The 22119-nt window shown below is 41.0% G+C and overlaps 1 protein-coding gene across 1 annotated transcript in view; it reads left to right on the forward strand.

Annotated features, from left to right (window-relative positions):
* Window positions 1–405: 405 nt before the first annotated feature.
* GJA5 (gap junction protein alpha 5) overlaps window positions 406–22119 on the forward strand; it is a 34314-nt gene continuing 12600 nt past the window's right edge. The window contains exon 1 of the mRNA XM_021003584.2: window positions 406–800. The gene's annotated coding sequence lies outside the window, so the exon portion shown is untranslated. The remainder of the gene's footprint in view (window positions 801–22119) is intronic.

The raw sequence follows: 22119 nt of genomic DNA on the forward strand, positions 1-22119 counted from the left end.
CTTTCTCTTGGAAAATTAACATTCCATGACCAGCTGATTTTAGGCGTACATTTGTTGATCCAGTGCCTGGCACATGATAAACACTTTTAAGAAATGTTTTGTTGACTGATTTATTTCATTGACAGCTTCTTCTGTGTCCTTCTCGGCACCTAGCCTGGAGTTTTTCATATAGCAGGTGCCTTCTAACAACTGCATGTTGAAAGAATGTTGTCATTTTCACAATTTGACAGGAGCAAGGCTAGGAGGGAGATGTTGGGGAGCTTCCAAAATTCTTCAGGTATACTTGGAGGTTCTGGGGTAAAAGGAGCTAGAGGAGGTCTTAGCCTTTGGGGCTCCAGGGAAGCCTTGCCCATGCCATAAGGGAGGCGTGCACTCAGCTCACACACAGAGCTGTGAGCTCCAAGGACTCAGGGAGCTCAGCTGTCAGAGGCGGGTTCTGTCTCCTTCTGGGGAGCTTGCAAGGAGGAGAAACTAGAAAGGGGGGGGAATAACTTTTTAAATGAGAAAAGTTTCAGAGACAGAAAGAGAGAGAGAGAAGGGGAGAAGGAGAGAGAGAGAGAAGAAAAACAGAGAGAGAGACAGAGAGAAGGAGGGAGAGAGAAGAGAGGAAAAGGGTGGGGGGAGGAAGAATAGGAAGAAGTGGGAGGAGGGAGAGAAACGGACAGATTAAAAGAGAGGGTCAAAAAGGAATAACAGACAGGAACAAGAGCAAAAACCAGTTAGAAGCTGGAGAAGAGCTTTTGAGACAGAGGAAAAAAATTTTAAGAAGAAAACGAAAAGTTGAAGAGAAAGCAAACCAGGTAAGAACGACACTGGCTTGGGGGGGGAGAGAATTATGAGGCATGGGCCAGTGGTGAGAGAAATCAATTTCCAAGCTGGATAGGATTATGAGTGTTCCTATTATCCATTTAAAAAAAATGTTCTGTCACTGCTGCTATGCCTAGAAGATTATTACTCTTGGTAAATATAAAGGGGAAAGGTTGGGTGGACCAATGGAGGAATTAACCTTTACTATTATAAAGAGCCCTAGAAATTATGGTGGGAGACACTTGGAGTTCAAGCCTACCTCTAACAGATGAGAAGGCAAATGAGAGGCATCTGAGAAACAGGTTACGATTCAGGTCCAGGCAGTTTTAAGCTGAGCTGGAGAGTTCCCTTAAAAAAACGAAAAGCCGAGTGTGTTTTACGATGCTTCCTCTAGGCATGGAATCTTTTTGAAATGCCTTCCGGAGTGTCTATGGACCTGTTTTGGTTTTTCCCCCCCTAAGGCATGTTGGATGGTTTAAAAATATTCCCTGCTTCGTTTCCTGCAGTGTATCATGTCCCTGCTGAGCTGCAGCGGCGTGTGAGAAATCAGACCTGCCGTTTAGCTGCTAGTGGGAAAGAGACAGAGTGGAACACGGGCGGAGGAAGCATAAAGTAGCCCCTATTGAAAGTTTCCTTTTCAATTGTGTGCCGTCTAATGCAGGAGGACTTTGGAGGCCATGCCCTGTCCCTGAACTTCCTCCCATTGGCGTATAGTCCCAAACTTGGCTGTGTACCAATAACAAAGTGAGCTTGGCACCAGGTTTCCTGACACTCCTAAGACTTACCAGGAATTTTAAAGAATTTAGGGTTTCTGAATATCTGTGTAACCAAACACAAATCAGTTCTCTTCAGGACTCAGTTTCCTCCTCTGTAAAATGAGTTAAGTTGCCTAAGTCACCTCGAACTTCCCTTCCAACTCTGACACCCTATGATTCTGTGATTCTTGAGTCTTAGCTTCAGTGGCAACCTAAGTTCTGCTCCCAGCTCCTCTGCTAATTGTGTGGCTTTTTGACAAGTCACTTTCCCTCTTTGGCCTCTGATCCTTCATCTGTAGGACAAGGAGGATGGACAAAATACCCTCAAAAGTCCCTTCCAGTTCTGACATTCTGTGATTTTTGGTTTAGGGCTCTCAGTACATGATGTGGGTTCTGAGTCTAGCTCTTCTAATAACTAGGGCTTTGGACAAGTTATTTACTTTCTCTGGTCTCAGTTTCCTGATTTGTAAGTTGAGATGGTTAGACTAGATGACCTCTAAGCTGCCCTCCAGGCTCTAACATTGGGTGATTCTTAAGTCTTTGCCCTCAAAATGTGGCAGGGGCTATGATTACTGGGCAAAGGATGATACTAGGTGTAGCCTATTGTATAGCACAGTGGACAGAAAAGAGGTCCAGAACCAAAGGACCTGGGTTTCAATCTCATCTCTGATGCTTAGTTCCTGTGTGATTTGGGACAAGCCTCTTAACTTCCCAAGGTCTCAGCTTCTTCAGCTGTAAAATGATGAAATTGGACTGAGTGGTCCCTGAAGTCTCTTCCAGCTCTCTATGTGTGACCCTGTCTCAGGAGTTTATGAGTTAAAGAAAAAAAATACATGAAGCAAATAGTTTTGTCCCTCAGTGGTGTTTATTTCTCATCTACTCTGGCACTTGGGATCCATTCCTGGATTTGAAATTCATGAGTAGGAGTATACTTCTAAGAAGAGCCCTTCCAGAGCAGATACAAGGATCTGGTCATGGCAGAAGCTCCCTGAGTTTATACATTAGAATATAGCGCATCTGTAGCCGAGCTCCTGAGAGGCAAAATCCTTTAAAAACCTAATGGCTACATGACAAAATTAGTGTAGTGATCCTGCCTCTGGGCGGGAGATTTGGGGGATCCAACTTTGTCTAGTTCTTTTCTACCAATACAGTGGATGAAATACAGCTGATTCAGCCAAAGATTTTCTTATATATGTATGGATAGACATGCACATGCACACACACATGCATGAGAGAGAGAGAGAAAGAGAGTTGTTTAGTCATTTTGCAGTCATGTCTGACTCCTCATGACTCCTTTTGGGGTTTTCTTGGCGAAGATATGGAGTGGTTTGTCATTTCCTTCTCCAGCTCATTTTACAGATGAGGAAACTGAGGCAAACAGGGTGAAGTGACTTGCCCAGGGTCACACAGCTAATAAGTGGCTGAGGTTGGATTTGAATTCAGGAAGAGGAGTCTTCCTGACTCCAGGCCTGGCACTCCATTCCCTGAGCCTCCTAGCTGCCTAGATAGATAGACAGATATAGATATCAAATAGATATATAGATATAGATATCTATTATATAAACAAATCCATATATAAATCAAATATATACATATATGCGTACATATCTACATCTATAACAGCCAAATTGTTTTACTTTGGTTTTTGTTTTTGTCTTTTTAAAATCATGGAGCCTACATGTTGACAGATGGCCAGATCTGTTCACTCATTGAGGATGTTGTAGAGTCTGTCTTCCTGTTTAGGCACACAGTAGATAGGACTCTAGCCCTTGCCTTCTTTTCTAGCTCTGAAATTTGGAGATTCCATGAATGTCCAGCCATAGATTAGGAAGACTGACAGCTCCCCTTTTCTCTTGGTGCTCTCCAAAGAGAGCCTTTGTCAGACCAGTCTTTCATGGCCAGGTGTATTACGCTCACCACTTTTCCAGCCAGCGGTGGTTATCCCCTTTCAAGCGTCACTAAGCCAGAATGAGTCAATGTAGGGTTTGAGGTCAAATTTTTTTTTATCTGATTAATCAAAGGAAAAAAACCCACCATGTCAGCAGGGTGAAATCTATTCTGAGACAATTGCTTAGTAGTGGGTTGAAAGCAAACAATGTTCTTTGGGACAGTCACTCCAGCCCTTTCACTTTCCCTAAAACTACTTTTAGGCAAAAAAGGATGATCGTTGCTAAGCAATGACTGGAACTGTTCAGTATTTATCTTGGGGAAAAGAAGCCTTGGGGGGTAGGGGTACATGATCATTTTTTTCCCTAATATCTGATAGTCGTATGAAAGAAGGATCACACTTATTCGACGTCAGAGGGCAGAACCAGGACCAATGAGTAGAAGTTACAGGGAGATCGATTTCAGCACAATGTAAGGGGGGGGGGAATCCTGTCAGAGCTGCCCAAAAATGCATTAGTCTGCTTTGATGAGTGGTGAGTTCCTTGTCACTAGAAGTCTTCAAGTAGAACTTGGATGAGTGCTTGTCAGGGATGTCATAGGCAAGAATCATACTTTGCATAAAATTTAGACTTGGTGACTTCTGAGATCCCTTCCAATTCTGTAGTTCTGTGATTCAATATACATTACTATCTATCCTATTTGGGAAATGGATTGAATGTTCTAATTAATTAAATATTCAGATTAATTGAAAGCTGTACCCTTTACACACCAGGTGGTACAACCAGACTAGGAAACTTGTTGATCTCTGAACATGCCCTGAAGTTTCCCACCATGATGCCTTTGCTCAAGCTGCACCCTCTACCTCAAAGGTTCTTTCTTCCCTCCCAACTCTACCAATAAAATTCCTACCCCTCTTATGAGGTCCTCAAGTATCAGTTCCTTAGTGGGAGTGATCTCTCTCTGAATTCCCATGGCAAGTTGTATCTCTTTCATTATTGAATTTTCACATTCTCCCTCATTTAAAGTTATTTATGTACATGTGTTTATCCTCTTTACTGGACTGTAGCAGTCTGAGGACTATGTTTGTTCTTCTTAGCATCCTCCATAACACAGGGCATGGGACCTTGGACACAGTAGGCATTCAGTAACTATCTGTGGGATGAATGAGTGAATGCCATGGGTACATTAATGACTTCAGAGAATTCAAATATCATAAAAACTAAACACTGAGCACTAAATCTCTGCTGAGCTTAATTAACTTTCTCTTGGAGAATTTTGAAGAACCTTCAGGATCTCCCTCTACTTCAAGATCTCTAGCATGGATAGCAAGCATTGCAGTATTATATTTGTGTGATGGTTCTGCTTGACAGAGATTTCTGGTTAACTGAAATTTACTATAGGGGATCTTAACAGTTAAGTATCACTTTTTTTGTTTCTTTTCTTTCCTCTCCTCTCCTTCTCTCCTCTTTCTTTCTCTCCTCTTTCTTTCTCTCCTCTCTCTCTCTCTCTCTCTCTCTCTCTCTCTCTCTCTCTCTCTCTCTCTCTCTCCCCCTCCATCCCTCCCTCCCTCTTTTCCTTCCTTCCTTCCTTCCTTCCTTCCTTCCTTCCTTCCTTCCTTCCTTCCTTCCTTCCTCCCTTCCTTCCTTTCTTTTTCTTTCTTTCTCAAAACTAAGGGCCCTTTGAAGATTACTAGAATACATTTCAAGGATTTTGCTTTCCCCATCCTGGATAGGAATGAACCTGAGCTCATCAAAATGAGTCTGATCCCATATAGAAGATTTCAGGTTCTAAGACGTTTGAAGCTCATGGAAAAACCACATTACATGCTATACCATGGAGGCAGTGGGGCTAGTTTGGAGCCTGTCTCTATGTATTTCATCCTCCTCCTGACTCAATGGTTACTAGCAAAGCAGGTGAGTAGTAGAGGGGGCCAGAGAAGGCACAAAAGAGGAAATTATGCAACTATGCTCTCTGGGTTCCATCCAAGCATATTCTAGGCATGATGCACACCGCCATACTTTGCCATTCATGGGCTGTGTGCTGTTGGACAAGTCCATGAGTCCCCTCATAGAGGTAGCTTATGGTGTGGGTGCACTGCTGTCAAGCAAACATAGAAATGGGGGCCACCGAGTTACACATAAGGATCTCTGTGGGCTGCACATTGATTTAGGAAACCACATGTTAACATTGGTTTTTTGTACTTTTATTTTCTTAAATATTTCCCAATTGTATTTTAATCTGGCTGGGCAGCCCTGGGGCAGTGTGTCTGACACCTGTGATGGAGGGGATGCAATACTGGATTTTGGAATCCCAGGACCCAGATTTGCACTGGAGTTTTATATTCTACTACCTGTGGGACTTTGGAGAATTCACCAACTCTCCCCATTTCAAGGGGATAAGCCTCGGTTTCTCTATCTGTAAAGGGATTGGACTAGCTGGTTTCCAAGGTCCTTTCCAGCTCTAGATCTTCTGATATTTAAAATGAAAGTTGTTGAACAAGATGAACTCTCAAATTCTTTCCAGTGCTGATGTTCTAGGATTTTCTTTTTCTATGCAACCCTCATTATAGATTCACAGATGCATAAAACGCTAGAGCAGAGAGAGAGAATTTAAAGATTACACAATTTAACCATTTCATTTTACAGGAGATGAAACTTAGGCTGAAAAGTACTAAGTGACTTGTCCAGAGTCACACAGCTAATGAGAGTCAGGGTGTGCAGTGCTCAATGTCAGATAAAATTTTGCCTAATTTTCTGAACTTCAGGTCCAAGACCAGACTCACATAAATTAGTAGAAGAAAGACTTGATGGGTTTATTCTGGGATTAAAAAAAAAAACAGACAAAGAACCCCCCATAAAACAAAAAGCTCTCTGCCCCTCCTCAGCCCCCATCCTCATCCTTGTTACTCCTGAAGCAGAGCAGGTCTCTGCACACTGACTGTAACCCCCCTCCTACTCTGTATAAGAATTTGAGTGCCAGCCCCAATCCTAAGACCATAGGCCCTATACCGGCAGTCCTCGGCTAAAGTCAAGCAGGAGCTATGAATGGAGTAGTAGATCTAGGTGGCTGGGGGAAGAGTCATTTGTTTGGGTTTTTTTCTCTTTTTAGCTCTAGGGATCACATTGCTGTATATAGGATAGTGGAAGGGGTGACAGGTGTCAGTTAAGGGGATGGTAACTTGGTCTGATTAACATTCCCAGGATGCCTATGAAGTAGGTGGGGGCAGCCAGTCTGGGAGTCTCCATGCAATACGAATGTGTCTGTTTCTCTGTCCCTGCCAATAGCCTGGCCTTGCCATTGGGGAGATTGACACTTTTGTCCTTATAATTGGCCGTCTCAGAGAACTGGGGGTTAGACTGCCAGCCCTCAGTATGCCAACAGTTAAATTATACAGTCCTGAGTAGAAAATAAAATAAAACTAGTCAGCTAAGCCAGCCAGCATTACCAATGAGAAGCCCAGAGCGGCGGCAAGGTTGGAGAATGGGGAGGGGGCATCCTAGTCTCTTTTGGTCTGTAATACAACCAGGTGTCCCCAGAAGACTCCAGTGAGCCAACAGAAGCAACATCCAAGATGTGAAGTAGGCATCTCTACAGGAACCAATCAGAAAAGAGAATGGAAGATTTGGCCCTTTGTGTAAAGACCTAGACCTGAGTCCCAGGATCATTTGCCCCATGAAAAAGATCCCCAGACTACAGGAAAGAATTTGAAGGAGGGGTGTGTGTGTGTGTGTGTGTGTGTGTGTGTGTGAAGGGTCCAACACCCATCTGTTTCACCTGTACTACAAGGGGTTGTTTGCCGAGAAGAGAGATGCTGAATTTTCTTGGAAAGTTTCAGAACTCCTGAGGAAGGAAACTGCCTTCCTGACCATTGTCAAAAGCAACAGGCTCCTGGTGAATGACACAGGCCCTGGTTCCTTTAGGAGTCAATCATTTCTTTTCCAATAGTGAATAACCAGCAAAAGAAACTGACCTCATGCTGTGTTATCTACCTTTACAGGAAAAACTGGGGACAATTCAAGTTACCAGATTCTTTGTTTCTCTGAGCTGTTCTGAGATCTCATTGTCTGGGTTTTCCCATTGTGAAGTCCAAGCATTAAGTGCTATGTGGAGAATGGACTATTGCAGGGGTGGGAAATCTGTGACCCTAAGGTCACATGTGGCTTTCTGGGTCCTTAAGTGCAGCCTTTGACTGAATCCAAATTTTACAAAAGGCCACACTTAAGGACCTAGAAGGCTGCAGGTTAAGGTCACACTTAAGGACCTAGAAGTCCATACGTGGCCTTAAAGTCGCAGATTCTCCATCCCTTGGCTTCTAGGCAATTTCTTCTGGGAGAATGAAAAGCTGTAGCCTTCTAAGCAGGGAGACAAACAACTAAGGCCTCATTTGGATTTCATTATAATAATAGTTCACAGTCATATGGCATTTTAAGGCTTGCAACCAGCAGTCCCATGAGGTATGTGCTATTATCATTCTCATTTTATGGATGAAGACACTGATGAAGCTCAGAGGTAAAATGACTTTGCCCAGAGTCACACAGATATTGAATGTCCTTGGTGGAATCCAAACCCGGGTCCTATTGATTTGACCTTAAAGTCATTCCATGTAGACAACCACCTATTTCACTTCCAAATAAGGCTAGCTCTACTCCTTTACCCACCTTTGTAGAAATACCAGTGAAGATTGATGAGCAAGAATGGAGCTATCGCAAATATTTCCTTACGATATATGTAATAGTTGGCAAACATTTATTAAGTGCCTACTATATGTCAGGCCCTATGCTAAAAGAAAGAAAAAATTATAAGCAAGTTGGGGTAGGATAAAGAATCTAAAAGCAGTCTGATCAGAGACAGGAATGTGCCACTGCACCAAGTCAATTCAGAGATCAGGGAAGGCTTCCCCTGTTAAGAGAAAGCAATATTTTGTGTGTCACAGACCCCTCTGGCAGTCTGGTGAAGCCTATAGACCCCTTCTCAGAATAATGGCCGTTGCTCTCATTGATAATTCAATGGCTGTTGCTCTCAATGCTAACCCTCAGAGACTAGTGAAAAATAAAGATGTAATATTTTCTTCCCATCCCACTTCATAGATTTCCTGTAATCTATCCATGGATGCCAGATTCAGAAGCACTGTCCCAGATGATGCTATATGAGCTGAGTCTTAGAGAAGGCTGGGGCTTTGGAGAGGTGGAGATGAGGAATTTCAGACTTCAGGGAACAGCAAATTGGCCAGTTGGGGCTTGATGGGAGAACGTGGGAGAGGCTAGTAATGTGCAGTATAGCTTGGAAGGGAATCCTGCTGTGCCATAATTTCTGCTTTTGCTCTCCTACAGATTTGGACATCGGTAGAATGCTAGAGTCTGCTGTGTAGCCAGGCATGGAACCCAGAAGGGAACAGTAAACACCACCCCAACCTAAGTGGCTAAAAAGGGAAGTGATTTTCTATATATAAATTCTAACCCAATGATCACACAGGTGGAGGAGTCTGAGAATCCTGACTACTGAGGGACCCAACTTTAGTTAATATGTAAATAGAACATCCAAAGACATGATGAGCCAAAAAAGGCATGCGCTAAAAAGGAAATACCTTAAGTCTAACAGGAGATTAGTGGAAACAGTCGAGGAATGTAGATTATTCATGTGGTTTTGTTGGCCACTCAATCAATGAACCCAAACACAAGAATCATACCCACTGGTCTTATGATGTGTCATAATTACTCATGTATTTGCCTACCATACCAGTGTATTCCCCCCTCTCTTACATATTGGGCAGAAAATCCAGAATGACATTTCCTTTGGCATCAGAGTCATAACTAATGATTATTGATACCTGGCCCATGTGTCACAAAACATGGCTACAATAAGAGGCATGAAACACCCTCGAATCAACTTTGTAAGAAAAATTCTGTTGCAGAGGACAGGGGAGAGACCCTAAGACACTGACTGTTTATAGAGACACTCTGAGACCACAGATGGGAACGGGATTGGCCTAGACGAGAGCTCGCCTGAAGTGTGACAATTAGGGGAAGGAAGTCTCTCATCTGGTAGCTTCTTATTTCAATGACTTATTCCTGCTAATTGGGTACAAAGTCTATATTGCCAAAAGAGTGGCAGGATCCTTGTTACCCCAACCCTACTTAAGCTCTGTGCAGAATAACTTTTCCTATTAAAAACAGTTATCTTTGCATTTTTTTTTGTTTTGGCAATGGGGTTAAGTGACTTGCCCAGGGTCACACAGCTAGTAAGTGTTATGTGTCTGAGGCCAGATTTGAACTCAGGTCCTCCTGAATCCAGGGCCAGTGCTCTATCCACTGCACCACCTAGCTGCCCCTGAAAAATAGTTACCTTTGTCATGATAGATAGATAGATAGATAGATAGATAGATAGATAGATAGATAGATAGATATAGATAGATAGATGGATAGATAGATAAATAGATAGATGGATAGATAGACAGACAGACAGGTAGGTAGGTAGGCAGATATCCAGACAGTGCATTTATTAAATTTTTACTATGTCCCAGGCACTGTGCTAATTGCAAAATGCAAAAGCAAGCAAGCAAAACAGCTCCAGCTCTCAAGGAGCTTACATTTTAATGGAAGGCATAAAGGGGAGCTGGAAGGGCAAGGGAAAAGAATACACAGCAAAATGGTTTTGAGGTGCAGGCCTGACCTCCCAGAAGATAAGATGAAACTTCACCTATTAGTATCTTGGATGGTTTCATTGATGGAATCCAAATTTTGCTTGAGGAAAAAGTGGAGATGATGGCCACAGAGCTATTAAGTTAATGGGTTAAATAAGAGATGCAGTTGGTTACTTCACAGATTCCCTGAAAACTATCCATGGATCCCCAGCTTAAGAATCCTTGCCTAAAATAAAAGTACAAACTTTTATTCATTTCTCAGTTATCTGCATTTCCTAGTCTTTGTCTCAAAAACACACAAGGAGCAGCAACCTCCCTTAAAGCATTCTTTGATTCTAAGCCAAAAAGTGCTGAAAGATGGACATGTGATGAGAGTGTGAGTCCAATTGACTTTGTTACTAATTGCTGTGTAACCCTAACTCAGTCGCTATGAAGGAGGTGAGATACACAATGGTCAATGAAGGCTGGTGGGCATGACTGTAGACCAAACCAAGCTACTTGCATTATTCTCTATTTTGAAAGACAAAATAGCAGAGATAAAAAGAAAAACATTAAACATGATAGATATGAAATGAAACAATTATAAATATGCTCAGAGCTTTATTATAAAGCTTTTTCATGTCATAGGATTACTGTGTGTGTGAGGTTGTCTTTAGGCACTGTGGTAATAGAAACTGAACTCTCCAATGTTACTGATGATCTCTCTTTTTAAATCAAATTTTGTTTTTTTTCAAATGAAGATCCTCCTTTTCTCCCTCTTGTTGACCCCTCCCCTTGAGAAAGCAAGAAAAACAAAACCCCAGTTAAAAGCATGTATAATTAAGCAAAACAAATTTTTGCATTGGCTGTGTCCAAAAAAGGTCTCAATCTGCATCAATGATCTCTTCATTGCCAAATCCAATGCCCTTTTCTCAGTCCTCATCCTTCTTAATCTCTCTGAAGCATTTCATACTGTCAATCATCCCTTTCCCCTAGACACTTAACCCTGGGTTTCCATGACATTGCTCTTTCTTGGTTTTCCTCCAATTTGTCTGGATGCTTCTTGGTCTCCTTTGATCATCACCCGCAGACCACCCTACTGTGTGTAGATGTACCCTGAGCTCTGTTCTTGGCCCTCTTCTCTTCTTTTTCTACACTTTGTCTTTTGGTGGTCTCACCAGCTTCCATTGGTCCAATCCTCATCTTTGAGTAGATACACAAGATCCATATATCCAGTCCCAGTTTCTCCTCTGAACTCAAGTTCTACATCACCAGGTGGGCATGCTGTAACCATTCTAAACTACAATATCCAAAACGGAATTCATTATCTCTCCCTCCCAATCCCTACCCTCTTCCCAGTTTCCCTAGTTCTGTCAATAGCACCATCAACCTTTCAGTCACTCAGATTTACAAGCTTGGAGCCATCCTTAACTCTTCTTTAACCACTCATCCCTAATCAGTTGCCAGGTCTTACAGCGCATCTTGCATCTGCCCACTTCTGTTCTCTCCAATAATCACCACTGACACAGTTCAAGACTGTTACCATTTCTTGCCTGGATGATTGCAGTAACCTCCCAATTAGTCTGCTCTCCTCAGGTAATGCCCCACTCTGATCAATCTTCCACACAGCTGACTGACACAGTTATGTTGTTGAAAAACACACATCTGACTATGTCACAGCCTAGCTCGTGAAAACTCCCACGGCTCTGTCTTGCTTTTGGGATATGATGCAAACTCCTCTGTTGGGCTTTCAATGCCCTTGACCATCTGTCTCTGGTCTCCTTTTCCAGGCTTATTTCATATTACTCTCTTTCATGAGCCCTATATTGCAGCCCAATTGGTTACTTGCTAGTCCTCAGATACAACAGTCAATCTCTTCTCTCTATGCCCTGGCACAGTCTGTTTTCCCTTTCTGCACTCCTTTTTCACCTCCGCCTCGTAGAATCCCAACCGTCTTTCAAAAGTCAGATCAAGTGCCACTTCCTACAAGAAACCTATCATGGTCCCCTAGTTACTCGATGGACGAATGAATGAATGATGAATGAATGGAATTGCATTGTAGCTACTCAGCATCCACTTTGTATTTAGTTTTCTGTGAATGAGGTTGTTTCCTCCCACTAGAATGTAAGCTTTCTGATGGCAGGGACAATTTTATTTTTGTCTTTCTATGCCCTGGCACCTTTCGTAGTTCCTGGTATATAGTAGAAACATAATAAATGTTTATTGAATGAATGAATGAACGAGTGAATGAACCCTCTTATTTGGAGATCTACAATGAACTTGCCTCCCATTGAATCCTGCCTTGTAGTTAGTAGGCTTATAACAATGTCTCAGATCACTGCTGTCATCATCAACATTCCTATGGATAATAATTTTTATTGAGAGCCAAAAATCTTCCAGATATCATTGAAAACCTATGGTAGGATATCAATTCTGATGCAGTTATTATCGAGTGGATTTATAATCTAATTTTGGCAAACTTAGATGAGATTTCCAATGATATCAGGAAGCAGAGTGAAGAAGGGAACTGAGGTAGCTGTGGTATCTCTATCTCTGTGTTTCATAGCAGTAGCCAAGCCTACTCTGCAAAGTGAATAGATCTTTGAGGCAGAAGGAAAGCTAGTGGATTCCTTCTGTCTTGAATCATCACAACTGTCATGGAGGCACCATGAGTACTGTATTCTCAGGCTGGTTCCACTGCTGACCTGTTGAATAACCTCCAAACAGGTTGCTTGCCTCCTACATGGCTTCCTCTGTCACTCTCAATATCAGGGTCTTGGTGTTAGCTCAGGTCTAGTTCTATTAATATGGGAGAAAGGCTCACATATTCCTTAAAACAACATGGAGCAATGGAAGGAGCCCTGGACTTCTAGTCATGGAACCTGAGTTTGAATGCCAGCTGTGCTACTTATTACCAGTATGACCTTGGACAAGTCTTTAACATCTCTGGGACTCAGTTTCCTCATATATAAAATAATGTAATTGGGCTAGTTGGTCTCTAAGCTTCTTTCTTCCCAGCTCTTGATCTATAACTTCCATCCCCCATCATTCAGCTGTATTGCCTTCCCTGCTGTGCTAACATATTATCTCCTACTGTTATATAACTTTTATTCATGCATATTCTATCTCTCCAACTAGATTTAAATTTCTTTTCAAAGAACAATTTTGTCTTCTACTTCTTTGTAGTCTCCAAAGTAGTCACATAGAAGGTAATCAGTGAATGCTAACAGAATTGAATAAAATAAAATGGGCCCTGAAACTACTTGATATGAAGAGGCAAAACTAGGCTTAATACTGCTCCCTATCCCAGAATAAGGAGTAATTTTCTATTCTTTTGAATTGTAGATACCAAATCTAAGCTTTTCTTAACTGGAAATCTAAGAACTGATATGTCTTGCCCTGAAGGATATAATGACAGGGTCTCCTAAGGCTTCTTCCCAACCAGAGAAGGAGAATATGATTCTCTCCATGACTATCTAGAAGTATTAATGGGACTTCCTCATATGGGACTTCTCATTCATTCATTCATTCATTCAATAAATTCTTATTGAGGTAGTTATATGCATGTCTACTACTGGAAGATAAAACAGAAATGCTATCTCTTTCTTCTAAGGAGTTTATCATCTAGTTGGGAAGACAGAAAACAATTTAAAATTTTTAGAAGAGAGGGAACATATCCATCATTTCTAGTGTTTTCTCCATGGCACTCACACAGTACTGGGCACATAGTAGGTTTTCAATTAAAAGACTTGTCAATCGATTAACCTGCTGAGACTTAAAAGTGTCAGAAAAATCATTGAAGGCTAGGGTTGGTCCTCCATTTTGAGGTGAAAAGGGGAGGGGGTTACCAAAAAATGAATTGTAGTGTGTGGAATAGAAGGAGCAGCTCAGGCTTTGGGTACATACTAATCCTGAGACTTCTTGAAATTGTTTCCTCTGGAACTCCAGGCTCCATAAAGGGACAACAGGGAGAAACACTGGACTAGGAAATAAGAAGCCTGCATCTCATTTTTGGCTTTATTCAAGGTACGGGGCTAGCTCCTTGAGGAGCAATAACAAAGAAATCCAATAAATAATTGCTAGCTTCATGATCATTGTACATAGGAATAGTTCCTCTGTCCCCATCCCACATACCACCCCAGCTTCACTGAGGATTCCAGACAAGTGCTTTTGTAGTCCGCACTAAGAGTTTTACTTTGTCCAAAGCCTTTTCTGGTGTGCCCAGGCTAGTGTTCTGCTGCTGAATTCCACATCAAATCACCAAATATATATTTTATGTTTATTTATTTTTGTACACATTGTTTTTCTTCAGTAGGATATAAGTTCTTTGAGAGCAGGGTCCTACACGTAATGAGATGAAGCCAGAATTTGTTTATAACATAAATTATAAATTTACAGGTGATGATTTTATATCATCAAACTATGTTTCATCATCATACCACTGAAGAAGAGATGGGAATTTGATCGAGGAATTTTGTCAGAATAGAGTCTCAACATTTTCATTTTTGTCTTTGCGTCTCCAGCACCTAGCATGGTGCCTGCTCAACCATCAGACAGCCAATCAAGGCATTTATTAAGTACCTACTGTGTGCCAGGTATAGAGGCAGCCATGGTACAATGCACAGAGAGTTAATCTTGAAGTCAGGAAGACCTGGGGGCAAATGCTACCCTTGACACATACTAGTTGCGTGCCCCTGGGCAAGTTACTTAACCTCTTTGTGCTCTAGCCAATTCATTAAGATTATAAGTTGCATTAAAAAGTGCTGATCTGCATTGGTCCAGGGAGTTTTCTTACCAATCAGTTCCCATAGGTCCAGTCTCTTCCTCACTAGACTTTGCAGATGCATAAAAAAAGTAAAATAGCCTCCGTCCCTCAAGGAACCAAAAATCTGTTTGATACTACATGTTTATAGATAATTAAATACAGGACATATACAAAACAAATATATACTATGATGCTACATGTTCACAAATAATTAAATACAGGGCATATACAAAATAAATACACTGTGATGAAACTAATGATGGGGTTCTCAGAAAAGATTCCTTGATACTTGAATTGAGCTTCAAAGAGAGCCAAGGTTTCCAAGAGGCAGCTAGGTGGCAAAATGAATAGAGCCCTGAGCCTGGAGTCACGATAGACCTGAGTTCAAATCCTGCCTCGGACATTTCCTAGCTTGTGACCTTGGGCAAGTCACTTAACCTTTGTTTTATCTCATAGTCCTCAATTGTAAAATGAGGATCATAACAGTACCTGACTCACAGGGTTGTTGTAAGTCTTAAATTAGATAATATTTGTAAAGCACAGTGCCTGGCATGTAGTAGGAGCTACGTAAATGCAGAAAGAGGATGCAAAGGATTTCAACTGTGGGAACAGCTTATACAAAGCATGGATTTGAGAAATGGAATGTTGTGAACAAGGAACAGCAGCAATGAGGCCAAATTAGCTGAGGCAGAACATGTGTGAGGGGATGTGTAATTATCGTGGGAAGATGGACCAGAGCCAGGACGTGAAGAGCTTAAAATACCAAACAGAGCTGTTTAAATTTATCCTAAAGATAATGGGGAGCCATGGAAGCTTTTTGAGCAGGAGAGTGACATGATTAGACCTGCATTTTAGGAATATCCATTTGGAAGCTATGTTGAAAATATATTGGAGAAGGGGTAGACTGTATTGGGGAAGCAATAGTTCAGGTGAAAAGTGATGAAGACCCAAACAAGCATGGTGGTGGATACTGTAATAAAAAAGACTTCCATGTGTCTCTGGCATCTCAGCAAAGATTGAGGGTAATTCCTGAAGAGTAGCAATGCGATCAATAACACCTGTCTCTGGACCTTTTCACATTTTCAGATGGTAGCAATTTGGGGCTCCTTTGGACCGCATCTGGGTGCAAGCCCCGGAATCAAAGATGAAAGGTCTTTCCTATTTCCTACTTCTAGGACCAGCAAGAATCTTCCCCCCCCCACCACCACAGCCTTCCTCCAACCAGCTTCCCTCTCCTCTGATGAAGAATCATCCCTAATAACTTCCTTCCTGGGTTTCTAAGACATTCCACTGCTGTAAATATTTCTTATTTATTCTAGGTGAGATTCCTGAGGTCTTAAGTGAGTTAGGAGTAAGCCCTCTTGGCAGCCATGGCAGGTATCTAATCCTTTGGCAGGAATTTTTTTTAAATTCTTTTTGAGGAACTCATAAGACATGACAGACTGAACATTGAATGTGAAACTTATAGAAGATAGGAGATTAGTGACTGACGACCTCCAGATAATTACAATTTTTTTCCTTTCAATTAACCAGCATCTCTCCTTCAATCTCCCCTTCTGCCACCTTTAAAAAAGAAAGAAAAAAACAAAGTCCTTGTAACAAATATGAATAGGTAAGGAAAACAAATTCCAGTACTAATCATGTTTAAAAGTACTTGTCTCATTCTGCATCTTGAATCCATCTCCTCTCTGCTAGGAAGTAAGTAACATGCTTTATCATTTGTCCTCTGGAATTACGGTTGGTTATTGTATTAATCAGAGTTCTTAAGTCTTTTGAAATTCTTTGTCTTTACAGTGTTGTTATTGTATAAATTGTTCTTGTGGTTCTGCTCATTTTACCTCTTCAGAAAAGTTTGAAATAATCTGACATTCTCTTCTCTATTTTAATCTATTTTCCTTTTCTCCCTTCTTCCCTCTTTTCCTTTTTACATTCTCACTTCTTCATCTTTTTATCCTTTCTTTTGCTTCTTTTTTTCCTGTTTTCTGTTTTCCTCCTTCCTTTGATTTCCTTCCTCTTTCCAGCCTTTCTCCCCTTTCCCACTCTCCTTCCTCTTGTAAAGCGTTATGCCCCTTCAAATATGAGATGCTCACCGCAAGAGGCAGAGAATGGACTTTGGTAGCAGAAAATAAGCTTTTGCATAAAGAAAAATACAAATCAATGCGTGAAAGATATAAAGTATTAACTCTTTCATGTGTAAACAATTTGGATGGGGAAAAGGGTAGAAGAACAGAGCTTTTGTTTATGGAAAAAATAATATTATTTAAGTGTGAAAAAACCCCTACCACTTTTCTATTCAATAGATTGCTAGGAAGACTGAAGAGAGAACTGATAGGATATATTTGAAGACAGAGAAATGCCTGAGACTACAGGATATTGTGGTCCTTCTGCTCATTTGCTTGTTTTAACTGTTTTTAGAGTTTGAGAAGGTAAAAATGATAAAATGGTAAATCAAATAATTGTTTAGAAACTACAGGATGATTAAATAAAGATTGTTGCTTTTATAACTAACATAAAGTAGGCAAGTCACTAAATATCAAGAGACTCTTATTTGAGTCTTTTAGGTATGTTGAAAAACCAGAAGATGGAAAGATGGAAGGAGCAGGTTAGAAAGCAGAAGATGGAGCCTCTCAGGGGTTCTGGTTGCTCTCCACTGCCATCACTGGTTTGACAGGGAGAATCAGAAGGGGGGAAAAGGCTTTTCAAGGGCTTGAATAGACTTGACAACAATCGGACAATGAACAACATTCTATGGAGTTGAAGGCTGACTGGGCTCAGCTGCATTGCCCAGATAGCCAGCCCAATAGGGTTTTGCTATAAACTCTGCTTTGCAGATGCAAAACACTGGGAGCCGGTTGGTTAATATAAAATCAGTGAGTTGGTTTGTCTGTCTAAATTGCCCAGAGGGACAGCCTATGGAACTTTTCAGTTCTCTGACTTAAGGGAACTGCTTAACATTATAATAGGACAAAAGGTGAACATTTATCGGAGAAGCATCTTTTTCTGGTATAGATTGTTTATGAAGGAATCCCGGATGTCCAGGACTGAAATCCAGAATCACAAGTTATCCTGAGCATCTGAATTATCCACACTCATGTAACTCCCTCATAGATTTCTATATATATGCACCCACTTTCTCCTACGGATAACATTTGCACTGGTAGGAGAGTGTGACCCAGATTTATAGTTTGACAACGATATATTAATTATTGCCACATTGCTTTATTTTAAGTAAATGATATATCAACTATTGTTGATTTTACCTTATTATTAAGTAAATGTTTTATGTTGAACAGTGAATGATGTCATCATTATGAGTGACCACTTTTGGAGAGAGGGAAAACACACTAGTACGGACTCAAATGCTACAATAATGATTAGAAAGATTGTACTCCCCTCACAAAAGGGTTACCCTTGTACCCCAAGAGAGTCTGAAATATAGTTGTATTATGGTAATCCTTCTCTGGGAACCCCAAACTGCCATTGTGAAGGAAGATTGGCATAAGCAAACCAGCCCTGTGAGTGAGTGGCTCATGTCTTGTGGAAGGAGCCACTATACTATAGAGGTCCATGCAAGGCACCCCGTGAAGAGGTTACACTCTTTTGTACTTTGTCTTCTTTTCTTTCTTCTATCTTCTTCCTTTTCTTTTCACTGTTTTTGCTTCTTTTCTGTCTCTTCCTCATACTTTCATACTCTCACTTTCTTTCCTGCTGTCTCATCCTATTCCTCCCTTCTTCTTTCCTTTTTTTCTTTGTTTTTCTGCTAAAACATCCTCCCTCAAGGCTAGCATCTGTGTGTGTGTGTGTGTGTGTGTGTGTGTGTGTGTGTGTAGCAGACTTAATATGTTATCTCTGGAGGTGTTAAAGAATGTGTGGGTGCAGAAGAGTTGACAGACCATTTAAATTCCTTATCTTCTCACTCACTTTTCCTTTTTGGTGAACTCTCCACAATTTTCCACATTTGGAGTGCTAAGGAGAAGGACCCTTCACCAGCTAAGGAAAGGGAAAGCTAACTACTCTTAGAAAGGGAAAAGCAGAGCCTAATAACCTAGAGTCCCCTCTCTATGGAGTCAGATTGGTTGCCTACCTCATCAGTTATCAAATTGTTGTTTATATTTCTTTCTTTCTATCTTCCTTTCTTCTTTCTTTCCTTCCTTCCTTCCTCCTTTCTTTCTTTTTAATTAGACAATATTTCCTAAGAGTAGGAAGGAGTTTTATTCATCCTTGTATCCTCCAAAGAGCTGTATACTTAGGAGACACTCAAATAATAAACATTTGTTGAATGAATGAAATAAACAAACATATCACCTATGTGTCCAGTGCTGTGTTTCATCCCTACCACCATGCTAGGGATAATATAGTGAAAATAGCACTGGATTTGATGTCAAAAGAACTGCATTTTAGTCATTGTCCTAGCATTACAAGCAGTGGAATTTTAGAAAAGTTGTTTAACTTTTGTGAGCCTCAGTTTTTTTCATCTGCAGAATAGGGATAACATTGCTTTTCAACTTTATTGTGAGGATCATGTTGTTATATATGTATACCAATGTTTGTGAGAAGTCAATTAAAGAATCCCCCATGCCCTTCCTGAAAAGCAGCCTGGCATCCTTGAGAGAGGACCAAATGAGGTTTTAGAAAGAAGTTTTACTTTGGCCACATACTGATGTTTCCTTCCTTCCTTCCTTCCTTCCTTCCTTCCTTCCTTCCTTCCTTCCTTCCTTCCTTCCTTCCTTCCTTCCTTCCTTCCTTCCTTCTCTTCTCTCTCTCTCTCTCTCTCTCTCTCTCTCTCTCTCTCTCTCTCTCTCTCTCTCTTTCTTTCTTTCTACAATTAAACTTCCCAGTGGTTCACTAAAATGTCAATTTTACAAGAAGTCAAAAGCCTCAGAGCTTTCTCACATGAGCATTTCCTGATTTTATGCCTATTATGTAGTTGGTTTTGTTTTTTGTTTTTTGTTTTTTACCCAAGTATGGGTCTTTACCTTTTTTTCCTTTGAAATTGTACTTTATTTGATTTGACCAGTCTCTAGCTTGTCAAGAACCTTTGGATCCATTGTGTAAACAATCCTGTCCAGCTTTGTGCCATTGTTTAATTTTAAAAACCTGCTATCTATGCTTTAACTCATATAATTTATAAAAGTCTCAAACAGAACAGGCAGAGGGCTGTGCTGGAGCCTGAGACGTTGTTCAATTTATTCACACCTTGGAAATTGGCAATGCTACAAATCAGAGTTTATTTATTGTTTTGTTGATTGTCTAGACTTAAGAGAGCAGTGAGGAAAGTGTTAGTAGTGCTGATTAAACTTGGAAATCATCGGTACTTTTTTTTAGGAGAGCTGGTTGTTAAACATTTGCCAGCAGCACAGCAGTAGAGATTTTCCTTCAGATTAATTTGAAAGCACTTATTAAATCTCTACTATGTCCAAGGGACTATGTGGCATAGTGAAAAGAACAGTTATTTAGGGAATTTGAGTTCAAATCCCAGTTCTGTTATTTGCCATCCATCTAAGGCAGAGCTGTGATCATCAGGTTCCTGGAAATTGGTGGTGCCATGGATAACTGGGCCTGGAGTCAGCAAGTTGTTTTAGTCATACCTGACTCTTCATGACCCCATTTGGAGTTTTCTTGGCAAAGATACTGGAGTGGCTTGCCATTTCTTTTTCCAGCTCATTTTACAGATGAGGAACTGAGGCAAACAGGGTTAAGTGACTTACCCAGGGTTACACAGACAATAAGTGTCTGAGACTGGCTTTGAACTCAGGAAGATGAGTCTTCTTTACTTCAGATCCAGGACTCTATCCACTGCTCCACTTAGCTGCCCCTAAGTCAGGAAGAGCTGAGTTCAAATCTGGTTTTAGATACTTTAGTATATGTATGACTCTGGGCAAATCATTTACCTCTGTCTACCTCAGTTTCCTCAACTGTAAAACAGGGATAATAATAGTACCTACCACCCAGGGATGTTGTGAGGGTACAATGAGATAACATTTGTAAAGCACTTAACATAATGATATTGAGCAAGTAATTTGACATCCTTGGGCCACTGGTTTCTTAACTCTCAAGTAAGAAGGGGTAAGACTGGAATCCCCATAGGTCCCTTCGAGGGTTAACAATGGATCATCATTCTATGTCTTCTTTTGTCTGGACCTTCAATTTCATTGATAATGGAAGCTTCTCACTGGGAGCTTACAACATCACACAGCTACTTAGGGACCCAACTGAGACAAGACACGTGGTCTCCTGACTCACATGGTCTCCATCCAATGAACTTTGTATTAAACCAACGAAGGATATTACTTTGAACCTGAGTAATAAAGCTCTAATAATAAAATTTCAATTTCAGGTAATGAATGTGTAGAAGCCTTCTCTGTACTCTTCTAATAATGATAATAAAATTAATAACAGGCTAAATTTATCTACTGTAGTATACGACAGTAACAAAACATTTTGCATCTGTATCAGGATAATAGACCTAGAAGGACCCTTAGAGCTCATCTAATACAACCTCCTTGTTTTCCAAAACAGAACACTGAGGATCAGCCAGGTTAAGATTCTTGCCCCAGATCACATGGGCAGTAAATGGCAAAGCCACTATTCAAAGCCAGGTTTTCCTCAAACCCAGTATTCTTTCACTCTATTGTCTTATTTAATTTGATCTTTGCAACAATGGGGTGGGGGGAATGGGAGAGGAGGTGTTGAAGAGATTATTATTGCCCATGTTACAGATAATTGCGGCTCAGAAAGTTGAAGTTACTTTTTAAAAGTCACATACTTGGCAAGTGAATCGGAACTCAAACCAAGGTCCATTGCTCTTAAATTTCACCATGTAGTTGTTGTTCAGTTGTGTCTGTGTCTCCATGACCCCATTTAGGGTTTTCTTGGCAAAGATACTGGAGTAGTTTGTTATTTCCTTCTCCAGCTCATTTTACAGTTGAGGAAACTGAGGCAAATAGGGTGAAGTGACTTGCCCAGGGTCATACAGCTAATAAGGGTCTGAGGCCAGATTTGAACTCAGGAAGACAGTCTTCCTGACTCCAGAGCTGGCACTCTACGTACTGCACCACCTAGCTGCCCTGCAGTAGGCTGCCCTTACTTTGCTGACCCTTGTGTCAGCCTAGAGGATGCCCCAGAGAGGATGTCTTTTACCCAGAGGCATACAGGAAGTATGGGTCAGGGACTGGACTTGAACCCAGGTCTCTAACACTCGTTCATCCACTTCTTTGAGGCTATTTATGGGAATGTCTGCTATCATCCACTCATCTTTCCCAGAACGGCATCATTTGGGCTGATCC

The sequence above is a fragment of the Phascolarctos cinereus genome, unplaced genomic scaffold (assembly GCF_003287225.1).
Source record: "Phascolarctos cinereus isolate Bilbo 61053 unplaced genomic scaffold, phaCin_HiC Scaffold_5;HRSCAF=322, whole genome shotgun sequence".
Lineage (NCBI taxonomy): Eukaryota > Metazoa > Chordata > Mammalia > Diprotodontia > Phascolarctidae > Phascolarctos > Phascolarctos cinereus.